Source organism: Moschus berezovskii, chromosome 19 (genome assembly GCF_049115385.1).
Source record: "Moschus berezovskii isolate FMDL1 chromosome 19, NW_MosBer_1.0, whole genome shotgun sequence".
In the NCBI taxonomy this organism is placed as follows: domain Eukaryota; kingdom Metazoa; phylum Chordata; class Mammalia; order Artiodactyla; family Moschidae; genus Moschus; species Moschus berezovskii.
The window spans coordinates 20,484,045-20,505,931 of NC_142478.1; the positions used below are offsets into that span (position 1 = coordinate 20,484,045).

Below are 21,887 nucleotides of genomic sequence, written 5' to 3' on the forward strand. Positions count from 1 at the left end.
ATCCAGCCATCTCATTCTGTCATCCCCTTCTCCTCCTGCCTCCAATCCCTTCCAGCATCAGTCTTTTCCAGTGACTCATGAGGGGCCAAAGTATTGGAGTTTCAGCTTTAGCATCAGTCCTTCCAATGAACACCCAGGATTGATCTCCTTTAGAATGGACTGGTTGGATCTCCTTGCAGTCCAAGGGACTCTCAGGAGTCTTCTCCAGCACCACAGTTCAAAAGCATCAATTCTTTGGCGATCAGCTTTCTTCACAGTCCAACTCTCACATCCATACATGACCACAGGAAAAACTATAGCCTTGACTAGACGGACCTTAGTTGGCAAAGTAATGTCTCTGCTTTTTAATATGCTATCTAGGTTGGTCATTACTTTCCTTCCAAGGAGTAAGCGTCTTTTAATTTCATGGCTGCAATCAGCATCTGCAGTGATTTTGGAGCCCAAAAAAATAAAGTCTGACAGTGTTTCCACTGTTTCTCCATCTATTTCCCATGAAGTGATGGGACCAGATGCCAAGATCTTCGTTTTCTGAATGTTGAGCTTCAAGCCAACCTTTTCACTCTCCTCTTTCACTTTCATCAAGAGGCTTTTGAGTTCCTCTTCACTTTCTGCCATAAGGGTAGTGTCATCTGCATATCTGAGGTTATTGATATTTCTCCCGGCAATCTTGATTCCAGCTTGTGCTTCTTCCAGCCCAGCATTCCTCATGATGTACTCTGCATATAAATTAAATAAGCAGGGTGACAATATACAACCTTGACGTACTCCTTTTCCTATTTGGAATCAGTCCGTTGTTCCATATCCAGTTCTAACAGTTGCTTCCTGACATGCATACAGGTTTCTCAAGAGGCAGGTCAGATGGTCTGGGATTCCCATCTCTTTCAGAATGTTCCACAGTTTATTGTGATCCACACAGTCAAAGGCTTTGGCATAGTCAATGAAGCAGAAATAGATGTTTTTCTGAACTCTCTTGCTTTCTCCATGATCCAGCGGATGTTGGCAATTTGATCTCTGGTTCCTCTTCCTTTTCTAAAACCTGCTTGAACATCTGGAAGTTCATGGTTCACATACTGCTGAAGCCTGGCTTGGAGAATTTTGAGCATGACTTTACTAGCGTGTGAGATGAGTGAAATTGTGCGGTAGTTTGAGCATTCTACCCCAAGAGATCTCTTCAAGAAAATTAGAAATATCAAGGGAACATTTCATGCAAAGATGGGCTCGATAAAGGACAGAAATGGTATGGACCTAACAGAAGCAGAAGATATTAAGAAGAGGTGGCAAGAATACACAGAAGAACTGTACAAAAAACATTTTCACGACGAAGATAATCACGATGGCGTGATCACTCACCTGGAGCCAGACATCTTGGAGTGTGAAGTCAAGTGGGCCTTAGAGAGCATCACTACGAACAAAGCTAGTGGAGGTGATGGAATTCCAATTGAGCTATTTCAAATCCTGAAAGATGATGCTGTGAAATTGCTGCACTCAATATGCCAGCAAATTTGGAAAACTCAGCAGTGGCCACAGGACTGGAAAAGGTCAGTCTTCATTCCAATCCCAAAGAAAGGGAATGCCAAAGAATGCTCAAACTACTGCACAATTTCATGCAAAGATGGGCTCAATAAAGGACAGAAATGGCATGGACCTAACAGAAGCAGAAGATATGAAGAAGAGGTGGCAAGAATACACAGAAGAACTGTACTAAAAAGATCTTCACGACCCAGATAATCACGATAGTATGATCAATCACCTAGAGCCAGACATCCCTGGAATTTGAAGTCGAGTGGGCCTCAGGAAGCATCACTACCAAAAAAGCTAGTGGAGGTGATGGAATTCCAGTTGAGCTATTTCAAATCCTAAAAGATGACGCTGTGAAAGTGCTGCACTCAATATGTCAGCAAATTTGGAAAACTCAGCAGTGGCCACAGCACTGGAAAAGGTCAGTTTTCATTCCAATTCCAAAAAAAGGCAATGCCAAAGAATAGTTAAACTACTGCACAATTGCACTCATCTCACATGCTAGTAAAACCATGCTCAAAATTCTCCAAGCCAGGCTTCAACAGTACGTGAACCATGAACTTCCAGATGGTTCAAGCTGGATACAGAAAAGGCAGAGGGATCAGAGATCAAATTGCCAATATCTGCTAGATCATCGAAAAAGCAAGAGAGTTCCAGAAAAACATCTACATCTGCTTTATTGACTATGCCAAAGCCTTTGACTGTGTGGACCACAACAGACTCTGGGAAATTCTGAAAGAGTTGGGAATACCAGACCACCTGACCTGCCTCTCGAGAAATCTATATGCAGGTCAGGAAGCAACAGCTAGAACTGGACATGGAACAACAGACCGGTTCCAAATAGGGAAAGTAGTACGTCAAGGCTGTATATTGTCACCCTGCTTATTTAACTTATATGCACAGTACATCATGAGGAATGCTGGGCTGGATGAAGTACAAGCTGGAATCAAGATTGCCAGAAGAAATATCAATAACCTCAGATATGCAGATGACACCACTCTTATGACAGAAAGCGAAGAACTAAAGAGCCTCTTGATGAAAGTGAAAGAGGAGACTGAAAAAGTTGGCTTAAAGCTCAACATTCAGAAAACTAAGATCATGGCATCCAGTTCCATCACTTCATGGCAAATAGATGGGAAACAGTGGAAACAGTGACAGACTTTATTTTGGGGGGCTTCAAAGGGCTCCAAAAATCATTGCAGATGGTGACTACAGCCATGAAATTAAAAGACGCTTGCTTCTTGGAAGAAAAGTTATGACCAACCTAGACAGCTATTAAAAGCAGAGACATTACTTTGCCAACAAAGGTCCATCTAGTCAAGGCTATAGTTTTTCCAGTGGTCATGTATGGATGTGAGAGTTGGATTATAAAGAAAGCTGAGCACCAAAGAATTGATGCGTTTGAACTGTCATGTTGGAGAAGACTCTTGAGAGTCCCTTGGACTGCAAGGAGATCCAACCAGTCCATCCTAAAGGAAATCAGTCCTAAATGTTCATTGGAAGGACTGATGCTGAAGTTGAAACTCCAGTACTACGGCCACTTGATGTGAAGAACTGACTCATTTGAAAAGACCCTGATGTTGGGAAAGACTGAAGGCAGGAGGAGAAGGGGGCAACAAAGGATGAGATAGTTGGATGGCATCACCAACTTGATGGACATGAGTTTGAGCAAGCTCTGGGAGCTGGTGTGCTGCAGTCCATGGAGTCATGAAGAGTTGGACGTGACTGAGCGACTGAACTGAACTGTATCGTCTCTGCCTTTTAGGTCTAATACAAGTCACAAAAAGAATTTTAGAAAAAAAATCTAAAATCTAAATCTCATTTTCACAAATAAGCCAGGGCCAAGATGACAATGGCTTACCCATGATCATCGTAGTCGTTACACAGAGCCAAGACCATACAGTCAACGTCCCAGTCTAGTTTTTCCCACATCACCACTGGTATGCTCACATCTGAGACCTGAACTTTTGAGACTTTTCTCTAATATCCGCAACCACTCACTTTTCTACATCTAAAACTGACTTTCATCATCTATGATCCACTTATTAATGAACTAGTAAGACTACTAAATGTCACTGTGCTTTAATATACTAAATGTTTTACACATATTAGTTCATCAAATCAACAGGACACGGCAATCTAAAAATGTGGACACAATCTCAGAAAGGCTATATATTTTGTCTTAGATTTCACAGCCAAAGTCTGTATCAAGAATCTCAACTCAGATCTAACTATAAAACCCCTGCATTACACAACAGAAGGCACTTTAATATAACCTTAATCTAAATTTGCAAAACATTTTACAACCCTTGATGTCAAATTTTCTTGCTATTTCTATCTAAAAACCTAAATGTAAGTTTCATACCCTTCAAGTTGCATCGACGTTCAACAAAGTTTTTTCAGGTACCTTCAAATTCTGACTTGTTCTGGATAAATAAATCCAATTTTAAATTCCGCAAAATTAAGGGATTGATTGCCCAAACAAGGATTTGCTCATAAACGAGATCCCCAGAGTGGCTAGCTATACTGGCTTTAATCAATGAATGAGTACAGGCACAGAATATAAAAGCATAGCTTTGGATTCTCAGGTACAGATTCAGCGTTGGAAACATAGCCATCTGTCCGTAACATTATTACGTCATAGTACCAGAATCGATACATTAAACAACAAAACCCTGTCTTTCAGGGATGTCTCCTGTTTCTCCTCCAATCCTAATTCCCCTAGATGTGTCCATCAGGACCTTGAGAGATGCTCATTGAGAAACTAACCCGAGAGCTACTTTCAGAGCCTGAAAAGATGCCGCCGATCCTGGTTTTACCGCTCACTTGCCTCCCTCCCCGCCTGGGCGTCCTCTCCCCCCATCTCTGAGTTCTCAGCAGGTCCAGGCGTGCCAGGTCCCATCCCACCCGAACACCCCCTCCCACAGTCCCGTTTCAGGGCTGGACAGAGTCCTCAGACTCCGGAGCGGCGGGGACAAGGCGACAGCAAGTCCGCGCGAAGGACCGCCGGCGACCCTCCACAAAGGAACCTCTGGGCCCAAAACTGAGAGGATGAGAAAGAGAGGTTGCGCAGGACTTCGGGGAGCCAGGCCTCAGCCGCCCACCAAATGCCCAGGCGCTCTTCCCGGGTCCCCGATGCGCCGGCCAGCGTCCAGCCCTCACCGCCCTCCAGGCTCTCGCAGTATCGAGGCCGCAATGCCAGCCGCCCGAGGCCGGGCCCTCGGAGGTCCACGACTACCCTCACTTGCCTTCTGAGGCGCCGGCAGGGTGGGGGTTCGGTAGGACGCCTCAGGCCTGGACACTGGGACCAACCGGCACCGGCTGCCTGCCCTCTCTGCCCACAGAGCGTGCGCCGAGACAGGAGTCCCGCCCCTGCCTGGCCTGTTGCCAGCCAATCACCACTCAAGAAAATACGCCTGCGCATTAGCTTCCCGAAGCCCCAATCGTCCTATCCCAAAGCCTCAGGAGCCACCTTTTGCCATAACAAAAGGACAGTGGTATCCAATCAGAGTTGAGATCGCTGTAGGCAGGTCCCGAAGAGCAACAGCCAATGACAGTACATTAGCTAAGCTAAGCGTGTGAAAGCCAGTCCGGTAGAGACAGCTTCTCAAGTCTCAGCAGGTCCCTGAAAACGGGGTCAAGAAGTCTGTGGAAAATTCTGACAGCTGTCAGGAAGGAGGTCGGTAAAACTGAACTCTGTGCCAGAGAGAGAAATCCTTCAAATTTAAGACAAGGGCACGTGTGGACATAATAGCAGAGAAAGTACGGTGGTTTAAAATGCTAAAAGCAGACTTTGCTATATTTTTAATTTTCCAAATCGGAAAGCTCTTTATGTAAAGCTAAGGGATAGTTCATCTTAGTATCTTCCCCCTATTTAAAATCCATTAGTGCGCCCGACCACTTAATAATATTTTAGAATTGAGAAAATACCTTAATACTACTTTGGTATAGAGCACTTTTGCTCACTTTATAATATTTGATCCTCCCAGAAACCCACAGAAAGAAGCTTAGGAGTAAATTAATGTCCTGCTCGAGGTCATAGACAAAAGTGTGAAATGCCGTGTGCGAGGCTTTGGGATGTAATGTTACCGACTTGATACCAATCACACATACCCAGCACGTGACACAAAGCAGCATCCTGTTTTGTCATTGTTATTGGTTTTCCAATTCAAATGTGTTTATTGTTTAATTTTTTCTTAAGTTATGAATGAAAGTATGATAGCACATTTACAGGACACTGGGAAAATAAATAACAAGTTACATATAGTTCCACTGTATATTACAATGATTTTTTTAAGTAGATGAATTAAAATTTTTGGTTGGAATTTCAATATCAAACTCTCAAAAGTTAACAATGAATAGACTTAAAAGTAGAAGGATGTAGTAGGCCCGAAAAGCACTATGAACCGATTAAACATAGTGAAGATTTATACAATTTTCACACAACAGTAAGATACAAATTCTGTTTGAGTTCCCACAGACTAAAAACCATATCCTGCTTGTTTTTAACATTTGTTATTGTTTGGGCATTGAGACTTTCTCCTGAGTTGTAGGGGTGAGCCTTACATCTACTTGGTTTCTTGACTTTTTACTTCTAGCACAGTTTGCTGACCTTGAGCCTTACTTCCTTTAAGGAATATATAAAAAAATTTTCCATTCAGTGTTTGAGAACTCTGCCTTCCACTGGAACTAAGATGGACACCATGAGGGAAATTTACTAGACTTCAATGCAGGAACTAAGTAAATGGGAAATAAGAAAAGTTCAACATAAGTCTAAGAGTGTCAAAATGAGAGGCTAGAGAGGATGGGTGTGGGCAGCATTCAAAGAATAATAACTAAGGATTTTTCAGGGTTTTGGGGTAGTTGAGTTAGATTCAAGAAGCACTTACTCTCGAGCAGGAATTCCATACCTGGACACATCATGGTGAAACTGCAGAACACCGGAGACAAGGAGAACTATTAAAAGCAGATTCCCCCCCTCCCAGATGAACAGGTTTGGGGGGGTGTTTCCTTTTGGTTTTAAGTAGGGTAAAACATACATAGAAGATTTACCATGTAAATAACTTTTAAAGTGTACAGTTCAGTAGTGCTAAGTATATTCTCGTTGTTGTGCAACCAATCCCCAGAACTCTATTCATCTTTCAAAACTGAGACTCTGTGCCCATTAAACAACAACTCCCCACTTCACCTCTACTGCTAGCCCCTAGCAACCATCACTCTTTCTGTCTCTATCAATTTGACTATTTTAGGCACTTTATTTAAGTGGAATCATACAGTATTCATCTTTTGTGACTAACCTATTTTGCTTAGCATAACATCCTCAAAGTTCATCCATGTTGTACTTGTGTTAGAATTTCTTAGGTTGAATATCAGTCCATTGGATGTGTATACCACATTTTATGCATTCATCCTTCAGTGGACACTTGAGTTGTTTATAACTTTTAGCTATTATGAATGCTGCTATGAATGCAATATATGCAAATATCTCTTTAATACTCTGCTTTCAGTTCTTTTGAGTATATAAGCACAAGTGGAATTGTTAGATCATATTGAAATTCTATTTTAAAAGCAACTTTTTAAAATGCAGTATTAACACAAGGACAGACGTAAAGAAAGTTACAAAGGCAAGTGCCTGTACCTGGAAGTTGGTATCCAATAAAGGTGTTTGGTAAGGAAGAAATGTTAGTGAAGTTGTGGGAAAAACTATTGTTTCCTCTTCTTTGTAGTAAAGTTGGCACAATAACTTTGTTAATGTGCTATAGAAAAGACAGATTATGGTGGTTTTAGTTAAACTGGCTATTCATATAAAAATATGAGATTAGATCCTGATTTCACACCACAATAAAATTAAATTACAAATGAAATAAATATTCTGTGTGAAGTAAATATGCATTCTGAACTTTTAGGAAAAAACAGGTATCTTTATGACATCACTGTAAGGAGGAATTTATTAAACCAGACAAAACAGTACCATTCATTAGGAAAAGAGTTTACATTTTGATTGTTTTATACACAGACTAGAAGATATTTTAAATAAAGTTAAAAGCAAGCCACAGACTGAAAGAATAAAGTTCTGAAAATATAAAGAACCCCAACAAAGATAAAAAATATATTCAAATAACATAAACAGGCAATTCACAAAAGAGGAAAACTTAGTGGTCAGAAAGATTTTTTTAATGTTTACCTTCACTAGTACCAGGGAGATTGATATTAAAACAAGATAAAGGAATCAGTTCATTAAAAAGATACAAAATCCTAACAGCTACAAAATGGCACTGGAGCAAAAACGGATAGAACTGAAATAAGAAACTAGCCCACAACAGTAGTTGGAAAGTTCATGGCTTCCCTCTCTATAATTTGTAAAACAAATGTACGGAAAATCTGTTAGGATACAGATCCTGGTCTGAAGCTTACCTTCACATTAGACTCACCTGGAAATCTAATGACTTCAAAGAACAAGAGTTATTAAATGATACATCCCACCCTTATTAAAATTTTAGTCTTTAGGGTGGGATACTGGCATTAATACTTTTGGAATTTACAAAGGTGGTTTTAACAGAGTGCAGACTGGGTTTCAACAGAGTGGGATCTATTGATATAGAAGACCTGAATGAAAATTCTATCAATATATGTAACCTATTTGACATTTCTAGAACATTCCACCCAATAACTAGATCACATGTCTTCTTTTTAAATGCACATGGAATATTCACCAAAATGGACCATAAAACAACCGCAACAAAGTTTAAATAATTGAAGTCATGACAAAATATTTTCTTTGTCCCCAAAGAAATTAAACTAGAAATCAATAACACAAAGGTATTTTTTAAAAACCCAAGTAATTGGAAATTAAACTACATGCTTCTAAACAAAATGTGAGTCACAAGAGAAGTCACAAGAGAAATTAGAAAATATTTGTGATTAAAATGTAAACATGTAAATTTATGAAATGCAATGAAAGCAGTGCTTTGAGATATTTCCTTACCATTGAATGCTTATATGAGAAAACAAAGGAGGCCTCAAAATAAGAATCTAAGTGTTCACTTGAAGAAATTAGGAAAAGAAGGACAAATTAAACTCAAAACAAGCAGTTGGAAAGAAATAATATAGAGTAAAAACTAATCATATTGAAAAACTTTAAAACAGTAGGAAAAAATGAAATCTAAAGATGGTTCTTTTAAAGGAACAATAAAATTATAAAAGCTCTAGGCAGAGTTATTTAGGAAAAAAGAGAAGATTCTATAAATTACAGATATCAAGAATAAAAGAGGGGGCATCATTATAGATTCTATAGACATTAAAAGGCTAATTAGAAACTATTAAGAACAACCTATGCCAATAAGTTTGATAATTTAGATAAAATGGACAAATCCCTGAAACAAAAACAAATAAAAAGCTCACCCAACAAGAACAGATGATATGAATAGTTCTCTGTCTATATTTTAAAATTTATCTGTATTTTGAAATGTCATTACCAGGTTAATCTTCCCACAAAGGATAATACATATTCAGATGATGTCACTGGTAAATTCTTCTAGTTATTTTTAGAAATTTTATCAATTCTCCATAAACCCTTCCAGAAAATAAAATAGGAAAGAACACTTCCAAACTCATTTTATGAGAACATCATTACTCTGATACCAAAAGTGGATGAAGACATTAAAAAATATAAAACTGAACATAAACATGAAGTCCTCAACAAATTACTAGGAAATCAAATCCATCAGTTGTCCCTAGACAGGGAGCCTGGGCAATTGTGATATTGGCCCCATGAGTTTCATTTCTCTCAGTAATCATGTTCTAAAGCTGATTCTAAAATTCATATGGAAACATAAAGAATCTACAATAGCCAAAACAATTTTGTAAGAACAAAGTTAGAGGACTTATGCTACCTTATTTCAAGCTTTATTATAAAGCTAAAGCAATAAAATAAATGGAGTGTTGGTATAGAGATAGACACATAGATAAATGAAACAATAGCATCTAAGGTTGGTGATGGACAGGGAGGCCTGGCGTGCTGTGATTCATAGGGTCGCAAAGAGTCAGACACAACTGAGCAACTGAACTGAACTGAAGGATAAACCTACATATATTATATATATGATCAGTTGATTTACACTATGATACCAAGATAATTCCGTGAGAAAGGATAATTCTTTTTTAACAAATGGTGCCAAAAAAATCAGATATCACTATAGAAAGACAAAGAATCTCAACCCCTACTTACATCATACACAAAACTGTAAATTCAAAATGGGTCATAGACAGAAACATAGAGACATACTTATACAACTTCTAGAAAAAGAGAAGAAAATCTTTGTCTCCTAGATGTTAGCAAATTTTTTTAGAAAGGTCACAAAAACAGTAATAAAAGAGAAAAGATTAATTGAACTTTATAAGAATTAAAACTCCATGTTCTTTGAAAGGTATCATTTAGAAAATGAAAAGATAATCACAATACATTATCTAATAAAGTTCTTGAATTTGGAATTTCTAAGAACCTTTTAAATCAATAATAGAAAAACTCCCAATGAAATAATGGAATACTTGCGTGTGTGTGTTAGTTGCTCAGTTGCGTCCGACTCTTTGCAACCCCATGGACTGTAGCCCACCAGGCTTCTTTGTCCACGGAATTCCCTAGGCAAGAATACAGGAATGGGTTGCCATTCCCTTCTCCAGGGGATCTTCCCAATCCAGGGATCAAACCTGGGTCTCTTGCATTGCAAGAAGATTCTTTACCATCTGAGCCACCTGGGAAGCTGTATTGCAGGCAGATTCTTTACCACTGAGCCACTTGGGTAGCCCAATGGAATACTAGTCAACAATAAAAAGGAACAAACTGTTAATATAGATGAACCTGAACTATATTATGCTGAGTGAAAATAGCCTGATGGAAAATGTCTAGACTGCATGATTTTGTTACTATAAAGTTCTAGAAGAGACAAAACTTATCTACTGTGTAGAAGTCAGATCAGTGGTTGCCTCTGGTTGATAATGGGTAGATGGTTGACTGAGAAGGGGCTGGTGGGAGCTTTCTGCTATAATGGAAATGTTCTATAATATCTTGATTGGGGTGGTGGTTATACAGTGTATACAATTCCCAAAAGGTATCTTCTGTAACTTAAAATGTATATATTTGATTATATATTACTTTTCCTCACCAAAGCTGATTTCTTTCTTTAATGAGAATACTAGCCAGGTTTCTTTAAGGTTTGTAGTATGTTTGGTATGCTACATGCGATATATTACTCAGTCCTCAATTCAGTGATCTAGGGATTATCAACCCCATTTTACAGATGAGGAAATCAAGGCTCAAAGAGTGTCTTGTCTAGTATCACACAGCTAGTAATAGACTGAGTTAAAATCTATATTTTTACCTGGAAAATGAGTATAATAATATGTACTCTAAATTATTAAGATTGCTAGAACTAAGTAAAAATAAAGCATTGCCATGACTTTCCAAATTGAAGTGACATTGGAACTACCGCCCAAAGAAGGTGGTTTGGAACTTGCATCTTCAACCTAACCAACTTAAATTCCTACCAAAACAAAAATATCAGCATTCTCCTTGGTACTTAAACAAGACCCAGGGTCTCATAATGTTATAGACAAAATGTCCAGGATCCAATCCGCAGTTATTCAGCTTATGAAGAACCATGAAAAATCTCACTTTATGTGAAAATAACACAGCGACTCTGAGATGGCACAAATGTCGAAGTTGTCTTGAAAAGACTTTAAGCAGCTATTTAAAAATACTTGAACAAGCTATTATGAAAATTCCTGAAACAAAAGTTATAATTAAAAGTTTAAGCAACATAATAAAAGCTATAAATAAGACCCAAATGGAAACTGTATAACTGGAAAATGAAATAATCGAAATTTAAAACTGTCTCCAAAGATCCAGTGGCAGGATGGAGATGAAAGAATGAACTGGAGGATACCTCAGTAGAAATTATCCAGCCTTCAAACAGGGAGGAAAATGGTTGAAGAAAAAAATAACAAACTCAGAACACAAGGATAACAAAAAAGACCTGGCATTTGTGTCATCAGAATCATAAAAGGAAAGGAAAAAGAATGTGGTACTGAAACATATTTGAAGACATACTGGCTTTCCAAGTTTGGCAAAAGATAGTTTCCCAGGGGGAGGGGATGACTAAGAAAATAATGTCTAAAAGGCTTTGCGGGTGGGGCATAGTGCAAAAGACTGTTGAGAAACACTGATCTTGACACTGGGCACCAGTGTCATTAACCATACACAGAGAGCCTGGCAGATAGCATTTACTTCCGTGGTGCAAGAAGACTGCACCTCCAATGAAGTAGTCTCGCAAAAAAAAATTTTTTTTTTAATGCAGCCTGACGTGATCAAGCCCATAAACTAGCAGTTTAACAGGAAGAAATCTGATCGCCGAAGAACTGATGCTTTTAAACTGTCATGTTGGAGAAGACTCTTGAGAGTCCCTTGGACTGCAAGGAGATCCAACCAGTCCATTCTAAAGGAGATCAGTCCTGGGTGTTCATTGGAAGGACTGATGCTAAAGCTGAAGCTCCAATACTTTGGCCACCTCATGCGAAGAGTTGACTCACTGGAAAAGACTCTGATGCTGGGAGGGATTGGGGGCAGGAGGAGAAGGGGACGGCAGAGAATGAGATGGCTGGATGGCATCACCGACTCGATGGAGGTGAGTTTGAGTGAACTCCGGGAGTTGGTGATGGACAGGGAGGCCTGGCGTGCTGTGATTCATGGGGTCACAAAGAGTTGGACACAACTGAGCGACTGAACTGACTGACTGATTGACAGAGAACAGAGAAATATGTTAAATCTACTGTCTGGATAAACATCGAAATCTGATAATGGAACAAAACAGCAACAAGTCAAGAACAAATAACATGAAAAAAAACAAAACCAAAAACAAAGTCCTTTTGTTTAACAAATAAATCGCACTGGAAGAAAAAAGAATGGAAAGAAGACTTGTATATAAGAAGACACTTAGCCTACATTTTAAAAAACAGACCAAAAAAAGCGCCCATGGTTTATTTTGGATACACCCTTGGAAGATAAAACTATTTTTAAAATGAAGAAATTGATTACTAATAAGTAGGATATGGTAATTCTAGACATTCACCTTTTTAAAATTTCAGTATCAAACATGTATCTTGCTGCTGCTGCTGCTGCTAAGTCACTTCAGTAGTGTCTGACTCTGTGTGACCCCATAGACAGCAGCCCACCAGGCTCCCCCGTCCCTGGGATTCTCCAGGCAAGAACACTGCAGTGGGTTGCCATTTCCTTCTCCAATGTATGAAAGTGAAAAGTGAAAGTGAAGTCGCTCAGTCATGTCTGACTCCTAGCGACCCCATGGACTGCAGCCTACCAGGCTCCTCCGTCCATGGGATTTTCCAGGCAAAAGTACTGGAGTGGCTTGCCATTGCCTTCTCCGTGCTAGAGAATTTGAACTTAGAGGAAATCTTTAGACAAATTATCTGAAGAAGGTAGAGTAGAAAAAGGTAACCATAATGTCAGAAGCAACATGTCATTCATAAAAGATTGCAGACTGGATAAAACAATGTTGCTGATAATTAAGATGTGTCCTTGAAAGAAGAAAAAAATCTTGAAATGGCAAAAAGTGACAAAAAGGAACAGTATATCCAAGTGAATATAAAAAGGGTATAGAAACCTTGGCAAACTTTATATTAAGTAAACTTTTGTTACACTGTTTCATTTGCATTACATTTTTCAGTTAAAATTTTTTTTAAAATAGCCACAAAATTCCCTTCTGAATAAGGAAAACATTCAATAGGGACCACTGAAATTGCATAGAAATAACTGATCATAAGGTGACCATTCATGTGATCTGGAATGTGCATATATTATAAACTATATAAATAAAAGCATAAATTAAAATATTCTTCATAGAGAATGGGGAACTCCAAATTGGAAACTATCATTTATCATTACAAGGCAAAGTATTGTGTGAGGAAGAAATGGTAAAGAATAAAATAAAGAAGCTTCCAAGTTCATTTTGATGTTCTAGTCTGACATACTCTCATCAAGCTCATAAAAACTTTGAACTTGTTTTTAGTAATTAGAGGGTTCTAAACATACTGTGGATATTTTAAAGTGAAATATGCTAAATGGAACATTTTGATAACTTTCAAGTGTAACCAGGTGTGTTCCTCATATTTTACACTCATTAATTTGCAAAATGTGTTTGATCCTAAAAAAGAACTAACATTTTCCTTTTAACTTATTTTTTTTCCCTTGAAAGGTTATTGAATTCATTGGAGAATGAGTGTTGTCCTGAATTTGGTGAGTAAAGAATATATTCTGCTTGTTGAAACTTGATTTCAAGACTAGACTTAATAGTATGCTATAGTGCTATTTGTTAAATTAAGTTGTTTTCGTATACTTTTCTGAAGATTATAATTTCCTAATAATAACCAATAGTTGGCTAATTTGAAGAGAATCATTTCATTCATTTGTTCAATAGAGAAAAATGTAAGAAATTACCAGTGTGTTTTTAGTGTTTCTCAAATGAAAGTTCAGAATTTTAGGGTCTCCATGGGATCAAGATTTGAACTTATCAACAAAAATGAAAATAGTAAGGAATGAGTCTATGCAGTCTTGATGCTTATTTTTCTCTAGACTGTCTAATCAATGTTTCCCAAAGATTGTTGCTTATAGCTCTGGTTGAAAACAATGAGCTTTTAAAATAGTTTTGTACTTCTTGGGGCTTTCCAGGTGGTGCAGTGGTTAAGAATCTGCCTGTCAATGCAGGACGTGGTTTTGTGAGTTGGGAAGATCTCCTTGAGCAGGAAATGGCAATCCACGTTAGTATTCTCGCTTGAAAAATCCTATGGACAGAGGAGCCTGGTGGGCTACAATCCAAGGGGTTGCAGAGTCAGACATGATTGAGCAACTGAACACACACACACACACACACACACACACACACACACGCACGTATTTTGTAACAATAGAAAAATATGAATAACAGTTAATCCTCAGTGTGCAGATATTGATTTGAACAAAGCTAAGTTTGAAAGTGATGTTTGATGTGAATAGTTAGATTAACATGGCAAAAATTTCAACATCAGTATGCAAATGACTGGTTTGGAAAATCAGGTCTATCAACAGGGCAACAAGCACTGGTTTGAAGAAGAGAAAACCCAGATTCAAGATCTGACTCAACCTATATGTGTTCATTCAGTTCTTCAAATAGTCACTAGTTTAAAAGTTTAGTGTTCATTAGGGCCTTACGCTGTAGTTGTTGTTCAGTTGCTCAGTCGTGTCTGACTCTTTTGTGACCCCATGGACTGTAGCCTGCCAGGCTCCTCCGTCCATGGGATTTTTCAGGCAAGAATACTGGAATCGGTTGCCATTTTTTTCTTCAGGGGATATTCCCAGCCCAGGAATCGAACCCAAGTCTCCTGCATTAGCAGATGGATTCTTCACCACTGAGCCATCTGGGAAGCCCACATGCTGTAAAGTATCCAAATATTGGAAATGGACCATGAGACTGTGGGGGATGAGTCACTTTACCATACACCTCTGCTTCCTCAGATGAGAGACTGAGATAAAGTTAATTTTGCTCCTCTAATATTGTATAAGATAATATTGAGGAATTTATCAAGTAACACTTTTAGCAGTTGGTTCCCCATGTTTAAGAGTCAGCCTTTGATGCTTTGGTTATGTCTGACAGTCCGTTCCTTAGCTCCGTGCCAGCCATAAGATCTGAAAGCTTTCCTGGGCTAGTTATCTTTGAGCCACTCCGTTTTAGCTTTTATGATTTGGGGCTTTGTGATTCTCTACACTTGAATCTACCATTATCAATCATTTCATTACTGAGTACGTATTCCACTTAATTTTTATAAAATCAAGACTAATCATCAGGCTCTTGGAGCATACAAGGGATTCGGTTTGATAAGACAAAGTGATTCTTTGAAGGACAGAGGAGTCAGGGTGGCAAGGAAATTAATATTTTATAAAAGAAAGCATGTGAGTTGCTAGCAAGGCTCTAAAATGCTGGGCTGCTGATGGGTTTTCTTACTCTAGATACACAAACGTAATCCTTATAGTTTTCTGTTTCCCTGAAAATCATTTACATTAAATAATCCACTTGGGAGAGTTCCTCTGTCAGATTGTGTCAGGAACTGGGATTCTACACAACTTACAAGCTTACAGGTTAGCCCACTTTGATTTCGTGAATGCTGGGAGAAGATGTGAGATGTCTATGTCCAAGGCCAAGGACTCTGTTCTTCATGGCTCACAGCACTTGAGCTTCATGCTGATTTGCTTCCATTTCCCATCCCCTCCCCCAGCACCATCCCCCTAGACTGGCACCTGCACACACAGAGGCTGTGATGTGGGAGGAACGCTTGGCTCACAGGAGCTCTTGCTTTTAAGGCAAGTGGAAGCAAGCTCACTCTTCAGTCTCTATGAAGAGTAGACGGCATGACCTTGTCCCTTAGAGCTGTTCTCTGCAACCACACCTTCTGAAACAGCTTGGGTAATGGCCAGGCAGGGCTGTGTGCTCTTGGCAGCCCATCAGGAATGGGCAGTGACACTCAGGCACCATGGCAGGCCCTCAAACCTCTAACCTCTTTAGTGCATGACAGATTGCTAATTTCCTTCCTCCTTCTTTATACAGTTATCTCGAGGGAAACAAATGGGACAGATAGGACCAAATGTCTCATAAGGTGATGGTGGGATGCCTATCAGTCAAAAAGGAAGCAAACTATACTATCTGGCATTGAAGAAACATGAATAGAAGTCAATGGTACAGTCACAGTAAACACATTTTAAAATACATCATTGTATTTTGTAGCTCCCCTTACCCTTTTTCACTATGTCATCAAACTTTGCAACAAATCAGAAGACAGAATAAGCTTGTCTGTAGTTTGTTTTGAAAACAAATGGTTAAAATTATTAATTGCCAGGGTAATTAGTAACGCTTATCACAGCAAAAGCAGATCAAGGCTTCCTCAACTTGAAGCAGAGATTTGGCCAGGCCCCCTTTCTTCTTCTTCCCTAATGAGGGAAGAAAACAAGAGAATGCCTTGCTGCTAAGGGCCAGACGCTTTGCTTGTCCTGCTCAGATGTGGCCTTAAAGCTGTAGAAGAAACAACTCTTCAAGTTATCAAAAGAGCTGAATAACTTGACAGAACCCAAGAATTCCTTGCTACTCATCCTTGATTGGTAGAATTGTGAGTTCTGGAATCTGAAGTAGGTTTTTTGTATGTATTCCATGAAGCAAGGTTATGAGAAAATAGGATGTAATTTTCATTTGGGGAGAAAACTGATACGCCCTTCAAAGGCATCCTGGCGTTCTTTCTTCTCACAGGAGTTTCTTCAGAGGCAAGTGCTATGGATCTTTCTGTTTTAGGGCATTCATTTCGCTTAGGGCACTTTTTCTCCCACTTAAAGAGTTTTACTTCAAAATAAGTTTTCATATGTTTCCTAACAAGCATCACCGGCCACAACCCAGCTCAGCATCTTAACATTTCTGGCACGTATCTGCGGTTTAGTTTTGGATTTTATGTAAAAGGTACATAATCTACTCTTGACATCACCTCAGCAAAATATCATCAACTTTAAAAAGCCACTGGCTTGGCCATGCTGTAAGTGACCACCTGCAGACATTCAAGTGCTTGGTGGCCTGTGGGTACTAAGAGTATCTGAACAGAAAGCCTCCTATACCTGATTCCTTAAATTCCTTGAGGAAGAACCAGCTGATTTTCTTAATTCACATAACCCAGGTGCCAGCACAGTGCCTCATGCATGTCTGTAAATATTGGTTGAACGAGCAAATGAATGAACCTTCTGTTCTGGGTCCTTCATTTTTCTGTCTCATGAAAAGCAGATGTGTCTCCTGCGATAGAGGATGACACAGTATTTCCACAGTGTCTTTTCACTTCAGAGCTCACATGACTTTCTACCAGATTACCTCACTGCCTCTTAACACATCCCAGTGGGAAGGGAAAAAAGCCCGTCATTTTCTTTATGGTCCGAGTTGTGGCCTTCACACTTACAGAACATTAGGCACATATGAACCATCACCTATAGTGACAGCTGGGGTCACCTCATCATTACTTATATCTCTGGCAGCTGTCGGGAGATGAGAATACACTAAAAGACATCATTTAGGGGCCATAGAGAGGGAAATGCTAGTGACTTGATGCCGTTATTCTCTTTGAGATGGTACACTGGTGACCTCTAGTGGCAAAATTGATTCAAGGTAAGTTTCCAGTTCACGACGAAAAATGTTTATTTCAATCCTGTTCTTTCATTTAGTGGCATTTTCTACTTGTAGGATGACCTTAGATACGCACAGTGATTTATGTGTAGCTGTTCATATCCAAACATTATTTTTTCATTGAATAAACTTAATTTTTGAGCTGGAAGAGTTCTCAGAAGAATTTGCCCATTTTATTTCATTGTCTATGGGAAATGAAACCTAGAAAAATAAAATGACTTGCCTGAAGTCTCCCCTCAGGGGTGGATCTAAAAGTCTACTGAGTCTAAGGCTCTTTCCAGACTTCAGAGGACTGCAGCCCAGCTGACATCCTCCTGCAGCAGCCTCAGGGGTTTTCAAGGGCAGACTGCCCATCTAACCTCCTGCCCCCTGAATCTCTCAGTCACAAAATAGTGGAAAAACAAAGTGACTGTTGCCTTACAACATTAAGTTTTGGGATATGTTGTACAGCAATAATTATCAAAACAAAAAATTTATTTAGGAAGTTTCTGAGTCTATAAAAAATACTGAATGAAAAATACAAAATAATGAACACTTGTCAGGTATGAATTAAACTTCTATTAAACATCAGCTATAAAAAAAAATCAAAGAGCTCTCAGACCAAATGAATAACATATTCTAATTGATAGAAAGAAGTTCTCCTTTCTCCATTAGACTGCCCATTTTAAAGATATGTACATTTTAAAACCATGAGCCCAAAAGAAGACATATGTGTTCTGTACCCTATAAAAACAAATAAGTGAATCTCAATCAAAAAGTATGCTTTGAACTCCTAATGTGTTGTCACTTAGAATATAGAAGTCTCTCAAAGAGTTTATCATCTAGTTGTAAGACACATAGAACCAATATTAGTTGGTTTCAAAATATCCCCTCTAAATACTTGCTAATCAGTGAAAGAAGGAGGAAGAAAGCACTGTAAGAAAGGTATCAAAGTGGACCTCACCCGTAAAGGGAGAGTATGCACCATCTGATGGGGGGCAGTGAGCAAAGCACAGTATCACTTCCACTATTGCCAAGTGTACCAAAGTGGGGGGCCCTTTTACAAATAACTGCCTGTAATCTTTCAGCATATCAGGGTTTCAAAAGTCAAGTAAAGACTGAGGAGTTGTCCCAGACTGAAGGAGGCTAAAGCAACATGACAGCTAAATGCAATGTATGATTCAAACTGGATGCTTTTACTGTCATAAATATAATCAAGACAACTGGCAAGACTTAAATGCACTTTGAAGATGAGGTGATGGTAATGTACAAATGTCATTTCCCTGACTTTGTTGGTTGTACTGTAATTATGACGGAGAGAGGCCTTGAGGGTCCTTGTTTGTGGGAAATGCATACTAATGTATGCGTTAGTATCCGGGGTGGATGGGGCATTAGATTGGCAGCTTACTCTCAAATAGTTCAGGAGAAAGGATCCTTCTTCATGGACTTTCAAATTTTGGTTCCTGAGATTATTTCATAATAAAAGTAAAACTTAAATAAGATATGACTGTGCTGAAGGGTGGGCTTCCCTGGTGGCTCAATGATAAAGAATCCACATCTCCCAATGCAGGAGATGTGGGTTTAATCCCTGGGTCAGGAAGATTCCCCTGAAGAAGGAAATGGCAACCCACTCCAGTATTCTTACCTGGGAAATCCCATGGACAGAGGAGCCTGGCGGGAGTCAGTGGGGCTGCAAAGAGTCAGACATCACTGAGCAACTAAACAACAAGTGCAGAAGAGTAGCATTTACAATTTATGTCTTATCTCCCCAGCTCCCCACCCTCTGTGCCTAGCATGTCCTGTAGCCAAATCTGCCTTGCTTGATTTTATTTTATTGCTACATTTTATTTCACTTGTTATGACCAACCTAGATAGCATATTAAAAAGCAGAAACATTATTTTGCCAACCAAGGTCCATCTAGTCAAGGCTATGGTTTTTCCAGTGGTCATGTATGGATGTGAGGATTGGACTGTGAACAAAGCTGATCGCCGAAGAATTGATGCTTTTGAACTGTGGTGCTGGAGAAGACTCTTGAGAGTCCCTTGGACTGCAAGGAGATCCAACCAGTCCATTCTAAAGGAGATCAATCCTGGGTGTTCATTGGAAGGACTGATGCTAAAGCTGAAACTCCACTACTTGGCCACCTCATGAGAAGAGTTGACTCACTGGAAAAGACTCTGATGCTGGGAGGGATTGGGGGCAGGAGGAGAAGGGGATGACAGAGAATGAGCTGGCTGGATGGCATCACCGACTCGATGGACATGAGTTTGAGTGAACTCTGGGAGTTGGTGATGGACAGGGAGGCCTGGCATGCTGTGATTCATGGGGTCGCAAAGAGTCAGACACGACTGAGCGACTGAACTGAACTGAAGGCAACTGATTGCATGCATCACTAAAAAGGCAGAAGGCAGTAGTGATTTGGTAGGTGCCCTTAATCCTAGAATCTGAGCAAACTCCAGGAGATAGTGAAGGACAAGGGAAGCCTGGCGTGCTGCAGCCCATGGGGTCACAAAGAGTGGGACACAACTGAGCAACTGAACAGCAACAATCCTAGCAGTGGTGCTTTCCCATACTTCTCAAAATCAGCTCTCCTGTTAGGATTTGCATTTTACTTCCATATATCAGAAAAACCTTTTAATTTTATCATTAAAGAAAAAAATATTGCATAAATAGAACATGAAAATGTAATGCTCATAGTCTCTTAGTCTCTTCACACTACTAAATACATTTTCCTGAGTTTCTCTTCCATGCTAGTCCATATACATAAATTACTTTCACATGGTTATGATCATAACTTGGGTGCAATTTTATACTCTCTATCTCTTGTCTGAGCATACTCGAGTATTGTTAGCAAGCCTCAGGGGTGCTTCTTGCCCTCTGATTCTGTGATTACATTTTGAAACACTGACTTTATAACATAACTGCTACTGCTGCTGCTAAGTCGCTTCAGTCGTGTCCGACCCTGTGCGACCCCATAGACAGCAGTCCATCAGGCTCCCCCGTCCCTGGGATTCTCCAGGCAAGAACACTGGAGTGGGTTGCCATTTCCTTCTCCAAGGTATGAAAGTGAAAAATGAAAGTGATGTCACTCAGTTGTGTCCAACTCTTCACGACCCCATGGACTGCAGCCCACCAGGCTCCTCCGTCCCTGGGATTTTCCAGGCAATACTGGAGTGGGGTGCCATTGCCTTCTCCGACTAGGGGGTCATATTTCATTGTCCAGAAGCTGAAAACCTTACTGTTTCCACCTTGTCAGTATAATGCAGTTATGCTATCTGGTAATCTGTGTCCTGATGCGTTGTCATTTAATGAAGGCTTTGAAGTCACTCAGACCTGGACTGCTCGCCCAGTTCTGTTTCATATTAAGTTGGCCAGAACAGTTGGTTCAATTTCCCCATAAGATGGTACAGAAAAACCCGAACGAACTTTTTAGCCAACCCAACACAAATTCCTAAACCTTTCTGAGTCCGAGTCTTCAATCTAAAAGACAGATGTAATAATACCTATTAATATAATATCCATTAATATAATAATGGCATCACCGACTCGATGGACATGAGTTTGAGTGAACTCCGGGAGTTGGTGATGGACAGGGAGGCCTGGCGTGCTGTGGTTCATGGGGTTGCAAGGAGTCGGACACGACTAAGCGACTGAACTGAACTGAATATAATAATATCTGTTATGCTATTTGTGAGGATGAAATAAGACAATGAATGTGAAATTCTTAGCACAGTGCCTGGAATGTATTAAGATCTCAATAAATTTTATTATCATTTATCGAAGGATACATGACAAAATGTGGGCCTACTCCGAATTCTTAATTTTGTGACTCTCTTAGTTTAATTGTGATGGATGATAGGTTATTTTTTAGGTGACATCACATATCCAAAAGTTCACTAGGATTTCTAAAGAAACCAACTGATTTTCTCAGTTTCTCCAGAATTGAGAGCCTATGGGAAAACTAAAGCGACAACTGACTAATGATCTTTCTCCAATGTCTGCTTTAAGTTTTCTACATGGTACCCATCAAAAAAGAGTTTTTAAAAAGTCCTTAAAAATGTAATCACTGGAGCATGACAGAAGTATTGCACACAGTGTGCTTTCTAAAGATAACTCATTCGCTGTGAATTTGCCTAACT

At 39.5% G+C, this 21,887-nt stretch overlaps 1 protein-coding gene across 6 annotated transcripts in view; it reads right to left on the reverse strand.

Moving 5' to 3' along the window:
• Nucleotides 1-21,887, reverse strand: part of SCOC (short coiled-coil protein) — a 40,280-nt gene that overhangs the window by 7,746 nt on the left and 10,647 nt on the right. Inside the window, exon 1 of one of the 6 annotated variants that reach the window (XM_088828017.1) lies at nucleotides 4,767-4,882. The exons of 3 other annotated variants lie outside the window; for them this stretch is intronic. The gene's annotated coding sequence lies outside the window, so the exon portion shown is untranslated. Of the gene's footprint in view, nucleotides 1-4,762; nucleotides 4,883-21,887 lie in introns of those variants that run through there. 2 more of the 6 variants (XM_055405239.2, XM_088828014.1) reach the window with 2 other exon arrangements.